Genomic DNA, 6,752 nt, shown 5'->3' with positions numbered 1-6,752 from the left:
TACCAGTACTCCATAAGTTAAAGAATATTTAACTTTGAAACACCCATACATAGAAACATATGATAGCACATTCCTTCTCTATCCTGTCATTAACCAAAAGGCCTAACTCTCCCCTCCCTCTACACACACACATACAAACACACACACACACACACACACACACACACACACAGAGCAACCAAGCTGTCCTTGGCCAGTGAGCCACCTGCTGGCCAGGGAGGGGAAAGACAGCACAATGACTCCTTCCTCACCACCTTCAATTTCAATTTCCTCCAAGGCAACTGTGCACACAAGATACTCCTTATATTCTTCCAACTTTCACAGCTGTGTTAAATCTCTCTCAGATGAAGTCTTTCCCACAAATTTGCCTCCATCTCCTTTAATCTCCTTTCTTCTTCCAGCTATTAAAAAAACCCCTAATCATCTATTTGTGAACCTACACACTTAACTTTTGGAGGCACCACTCCACATCATATAAAAAATATTTTAAATTTTATTTTGTAAGCTTTTTTCATCAAGAATAATTTATACATGATATAAAAGCTAAGTTGCATTTGACCAATTGACATAAATATTTTGTACACATTTAACTAAACACTTATTAATTTGACCTTAATAGCAATTTTCAAATTTTGGAGTCATTACCTTTTTTTACCCCCAGATCTGATTCTCTTAGATCTTGAAAACTAGTAAACATAACACTTGTCATTTCTAATGGTGAAATTGGCCCTGCCGATTTGCTTAAGACTGGAAATAACAAATGTTTGTTCTAATTAAGAAAAAAATATATACTGGCATCCATGTTACATAAGATGGAGTGACAAGAGTTCAACAAAATTTGTTGTCAACAAGTAATAAATTTAATTAACTTAACCCAGCACATATTTTAAATGATGCCTAGGATTATTTTTGTACTACCTGACAATTAGACATAAATACTGACTATAAATGCTATGGCACTTTTATAGGTTCAAATTAAGTATTTCAGGAATTTCATCAAGAAACAAAGGAGAGAACCAGAGGAGCAAGAAATAATTTGGGGGCTTCTCTGGACACCCTTGCTGTGCAATTGAGAAAGAGCCAAGAGACTGGATTTTTCTTTATCTTAAACACTCTTGGCCCCAACAAATGCTTTAAAAAATGTGCCTCAATATTATTTTTGAGTTTTTTAAGACGGGCGCTTCATCTTTTGAGTCCATTTCCGTCCCAGGTATTTTATGAGTTGGGTGGTGGTTGATATTTTTGTTCCTATTGCAAAGTCCATTGTTTGGAAAGCTTTACAGAGCACGTGGGAGTGGGGCAGGGAGGGGTGGCTCGGTGCTACATACTGAAATACCAGCAGGGTGGCTGGGGCACCGGTTAGGAGTGGAATTCTTTCTGGGTGAGCGGAGCTGGTCAGGCAGACAGGGTGGTACCTGGCAGGGAGGAGCTGAGTGGTGCCACTCACACAGGGGGTCAGTCCCAGGCCGACCCCTCCTCCGCCAGAGCTTATTTGCTCCCTGAACTACTAATTTTCCTCCCACGCTTTAATTGGAAGACAGAACGACTCAGTTCTCTGCAACCTCACCGGCTCCTAACCTGAGGAGGGAGACGTCGGAGTAAATCATCTTGTAATTGCCATTGTGCCTTCGAAGGAAAACAGAACACACTTGAGCTCGGCAGCGTCCAAGCGGACAGAGCCAGCACCCTTTCTATCCTCTGCACACGGAGGTTTGGCCAGACGGAGGCCAGTAGACTTGGCCACACCCAAATTCCGGCCCGGAGCCCATTCTCCTGGCAGACCCAAAGTAGCGCCTCCTTGCTGGACTGCCAAAAAAAACCCGGGAGGCTGCTGGGGGAAAGAGCATGGAGTTGTCCACCCCGACAATCCCACCTCTCCTTGCCGTGGACAGCCCTGTGGACCCGGGATGCGGGTTCTAACACAGAGATGTCTACCAAGCACTGTGGGGAGGCAGACTTTTTGCCTCCAGAGGACTTGGCAGAGAAAGTGACACTGGAGCTCAGTCCTGATTTACGTACGGAGCTTCCAGAAGGAAAGGCAGAAAGAGAGGGAGAGGGGGAGGGGACGAGACCCACTGTGATTGTTGAAGATTTCTATTACACTTCCCATGGGGCAGGTGGCACTCGAAACGCTTGCACACAGTAATTCATTCAGTCCTTCTAACAACCCCAGGAGATAGTAGGATTCTCATTTGTCAGATGGGGCAACTGAGGCCCAGAGAGGTTAAGTAACTTGCCTGAGGTTGCTCAGCTACTAAGAGGCAGAGAGGATTTCACACCATAAGACCGCAGCTCTTAACCACCGCCTACTTGGGGAATGGAGGTGGACTGCAGTGGGGGTGGTGGGAATTTGCTCTTGTCATGTGAAACTCCTTGGCCAGGTGAAGCAGAGAGCGTTTGCTCAGAGAATTCCATGTGGCCCAGATACTCTAGTTTATGGGGCAAATGGCAGAAGTTGGGAGAAGAATCTGTGAGGTGCCTGATTTAAATCATGGCATTAGAAAATAGAGTATTTCTTCATTCTTAATGTCAAAGGCAAAAATAAGCTTATGTTGGGAAGCGGACTTGGCCTAGTGGTTAGGGCGTCCGTCTACCACATGGGAGGTCCGCGGTTCAAACCCCGGGCCTCCTTGACCCGTGTGGAGCTGGCCTATGCACAGTGCTGATGCGCGCAAGGGGTGTTCCCTGCATAGGGGAGCCCCACACGCAAGAAGTGCGCCCCATAAGGAGAGCCGCCCAGAGTGAAAGAAAGTGCAGCCTGCCCAAGAATGGTGCCGCATACACAGAGAGTTGACACACAAGATGACACAACAAAAAGAAACAGATTCCTGTGCCGCTGACAACAACAGAAGCGGACAAAGAAGAACACGCAGCAAATGGACACAGAGCAGACAACGTGGGGTTGGTGGGGGAAGGGGAGAGAAATAAATAAAAAATAAATCTTAAAAAAAAAAGCTTATGTTTAAAAGGAACAAACAAAAACACCTAAACAATACACAAATAAGGGAAAAAAGGGAAGATATTACATCAAAACTTTAATGGTGAAATACTTGTGTTCCTTAGCACTTCCAAATTTTCTAATAAAGTGTTTATATAATACATGTTTGTATAATGTCTGTGTGTATTATATACACATACATGTGTGCAGATATATTTACATTTTTATTGAGATGTAGCTTAAATATGAATTTGATATCTGGCCATGAGTGTCATCTTTAGTTTTGAAAGGCCCAGACTGACAACTGTCATAAAAATGATGCCTACTGAGATGTGATACATTCCAGAAGGTGTCTGGAAAACATGCTACATATTTACTCCCAATTATTATTGTCATCTGAAGCAAAATATTGTGTACTTTTGTGGGGCTGGGCATCCTTAAAGTAAATTAAATTGGGGTGCAGACTGTATTTCAGAGATTCTTTTTAAAACAGGAAGCACCTTAAATACTTTAACTGTAATTCTTCATAAAGAGATGCTTTTCCTTAAAACCTGTCAACGCACTGCTCACGGTTGTAGGAGCAGACTGGTCACATTAGATGTGTGTCATAGGAAAGCAAAGTTGGGGGTATATGGCTCCCTGGGCCTTCTCTGTGACAAACAAATAGGATGTGCTATTGTCTCCACAGCAGCTGAGACCATCTCAGTGCTGGGATGGTTCCTGAGTTTTCATTATTCTGCAGAGGAAGCAGATGTTTACAAAATTTCAGAAGCAGTTCTACATGTAGAGCTATGCCCAAAAGAACAGAAAATAGCAACTGAAACAGGTACTCGAATGCCAATGTTCACAGCAGCATTATCTTCAAAAGCCCAAAGGTGGGAATACCCCATGTCCATCAATTCCTGAATGGAAAAACTAAACATGACACAGACACACAGTGGAATATTATTTAGTCATAAAGAGGGGTGGAGTTCCAATGCACCTGGCATCAGTGATGAACCTTGAAAGCATGATTCTGAGAATCCAGGCACAAAAGGACACACATTGTGTGATTCCACTTACCTGAAATATGTAGAATAAACTCATAGAGACAGAAAGTAGACTAGAGGTTCCTGGGGCGGGGAGGGGGTGGGGGAGTTAGTGCTTAATAGGTACAGAGTTTCTATTAGGGGTGATGAAAAATTTTGGTAACAGATGGTAGTGATGGTGGCACAATATTGTGAATGTAATTAATGCCACTGAATTGTACACTCAAAAGGGTTGAAATGGCAAATTCTATGTTATATATATATATTTTTTTCTTTACCACAATAAAATTTAAAATTACGTAGACCAACAACACGTATTTCAACTATTAATAGATCCTATCCGTCATCTTTGGACATGGCATGGACTTAACAGTGACACATCACCCTCAGAAGACCACGTTTGCACAGGATCCCCTTCGGCAGAGCCCTCTCCATTGAACGTTCCTGTCGGAGCCCTCTGAAGGCAGGCGTGGAGGAAGGTTCCGCGGAGCAGGTGAGCTCCTGCACCCTGTGTCAAAGACAGACACGGCCAGCTGAACCTGCTACCCGGAATTCAATCCTCCCCTTTCTAGTCTGAGTTTGTCACCTCCAAATGCCTGCAGGGTAGGGGTGGTGAACTCGAATGCTTAGTGACATCAGATCCAGAGCAGGAAATGACATGTGGCTGCAGGACGGCACTCTGCCCAGCCACCTTCAGCACTCTCCCCTATCACCCTGGCCCAGGAGGAGCCCCGAGAGCTGCTCCTTTTTAGAAACAAAGAGAAGTAAATAAAAGTGCCCCAGGACTTTTACTAGGGAAGGGCGGTTGGCTGCATTTGCTTTGTGACACAGGGGCGGTGTTTGGGGTATCTGTGACCGCGGAGGAGAGCCGCCTGCAGGTGAGTCACCCTTAGATGGGCAGGCAGGATTTTAAAATGTGCGTGTGTTGCTCTGACTACATACTCATAGACAAAGGGGTGAGGGCAGGTGCTGGGGCGGGGGGGGGGGGGGGGGGGAGAGGGTGAAAGGGTCCTCCTAGCAGGGATGTAGCAGGGGTGGCAGGAGGAGACACATTTGGGAAGAACACTGGCTGCTTGTAATCCTGAAAGCAGATCACCCTCCGTGCCTGGACCGCCCCAGAAAAGGCTGCCATTTGTTTCTCGACAGCAGGTGCACTACATGCTAGGGTCACAGCCACTCTCCCCACCTTCCCCATGAGATTTCCGTTTTGCAGGTGAGGGTGACTGGTCGCTCAGAGAGGTTAGGCGACTTGCTTACCGCAGCCCAGCTAGGAAGTGGCAGAGTGGGCAGCGCCTGGAGCCCCCGCCGGGACTCCAGACCTGGAGGGACACTGCCCACCTGTTGGGGGGGGGTGCAGCTAGGGATCCCCATTTGCCAGGTATTGTCCAGGTCTCCTCCTCTGCTCCTGCTTGGCCCCACATTTCCACTTCGAATGACACAACAAAGGCCAAGAGGTAATTCTCCCAGCAAAGTCTCTGTTGGACTGTGGAGTCTGCGGCGTGTTCTGGGAGGAGAGAGGACCCCTGGAGATGTTCTAACAGGTCTGAGGAGCCGAAGGCGTGGGAGGCCTGGGTGGGCTGGGGCCAGGGTGGAGAGGCCAGGTGGGCTGTTGGGTGAGGGCCCCGTGGGGCCAAAGGGGAGCACGAGAGACAAAGTACCAGAGCGAGACAAAGCACCAGAGCGTCAACCCCAGGCTGCGGGGGTGCCGGGCGCGCCCCGCGCCCGCTGGGAGGCCTGGACAGGGGCGTGAGGAGGGCATGACTTGACCCAAGGGCCACTCATAGCCGACCTCGTTCAGTTTACACCCCTGAGGTATGCCAACTATAAACGCTGCGGATAGGATTAATATCATGTATAATTACAGCATCCTGGGGTTTTACGGGACATCCTTCCTCCATAAACACCACGTGCTTTCAGGAGCAGCTTCTCATTTCCTCCTCACAAAGCCGGCTTGGGGGTACCTATAATTACCATCATTTTGTAGTTGAAGAAACTGGCCCCAGAGAGGAGGGGGAGGGGGCAAAAAGCTGCCCTCCGTTCAGGATGGTTCCCTGGCTCGAGGAGCCTTTCACCTCTGCAGAGGCTCCTTCCTCTGGGCCCTTCACTTACTGGCTTCTGGGGCTAGTCGTAAGCCTCCTCTCCAGGCTGGGAAACTGGGGAAGGAATAAACGCTGGCTCGGGAGAGAGCCTCCGGTCAAGAGACCCCGAGTGCCAGCCCCGCAGGAGAGCCACATAAACCCAATCTTAAAGTGTTAACGTTAAAAAGAAACAAGTGCAACGCTCTCAAAAAGGGTATTTCAGGCACCAGACCCCACAATATTATTTCAACGTGTCATCAATGAAAAAAAATTGATAATGGGGTATTTGACATTCTTTTCCTGTGCTCGGTCTAGGACATCCGGTGTGTGTGTGTGTGTGTGTGTGTGTGTGTGTGTGTGATGTGCCTTTACGGCAGCAGCAGGTCTAGGACATCCTGTGTGTGTGTGTGTGTGTGTGTGTGTGTGTGATGTGCCTTTACGGCAGCAGCAGGTCTAGGACATCCTGTGTGTGTGTGTGTGTGTGTGTGTGTGTGTGTGTGATGTGCCTTTACGGCAGCAGCAGGTCTAGGACATCCTGTGTGTGTGTGTGTGTGTGTGTGTGTGTGTGTGATGTGCCTTTACGGCAGCAGCAGGCCGCAGATGAAACCAGCCACGTCCAAGTGCTGACGGCTCGCGCGGCTCCGCGTGCGCCCCGGGACAGCCGCGAGGCTGAGGACACACGGCCGAGCTCAGACACGCGCCAACGGG

Source organism: Dasypus novemcinctus, chromosome 22, assembly GCF_030445035.2.
Source record: "Dasypus novemcinctus isolate mDasNov1 chromosome 22, mDasNov1.1.hap2, whole genome shotgun sequence".
Lineage (NCBI taxonomy): Eukaryota > Metazoa > Chordata > Mammalia > Cingulata > Dasypodidae > Dasypus > Dasypus novemcinctus.
This window is presented reverse-complemented; position numbering follows the sequence as displayed.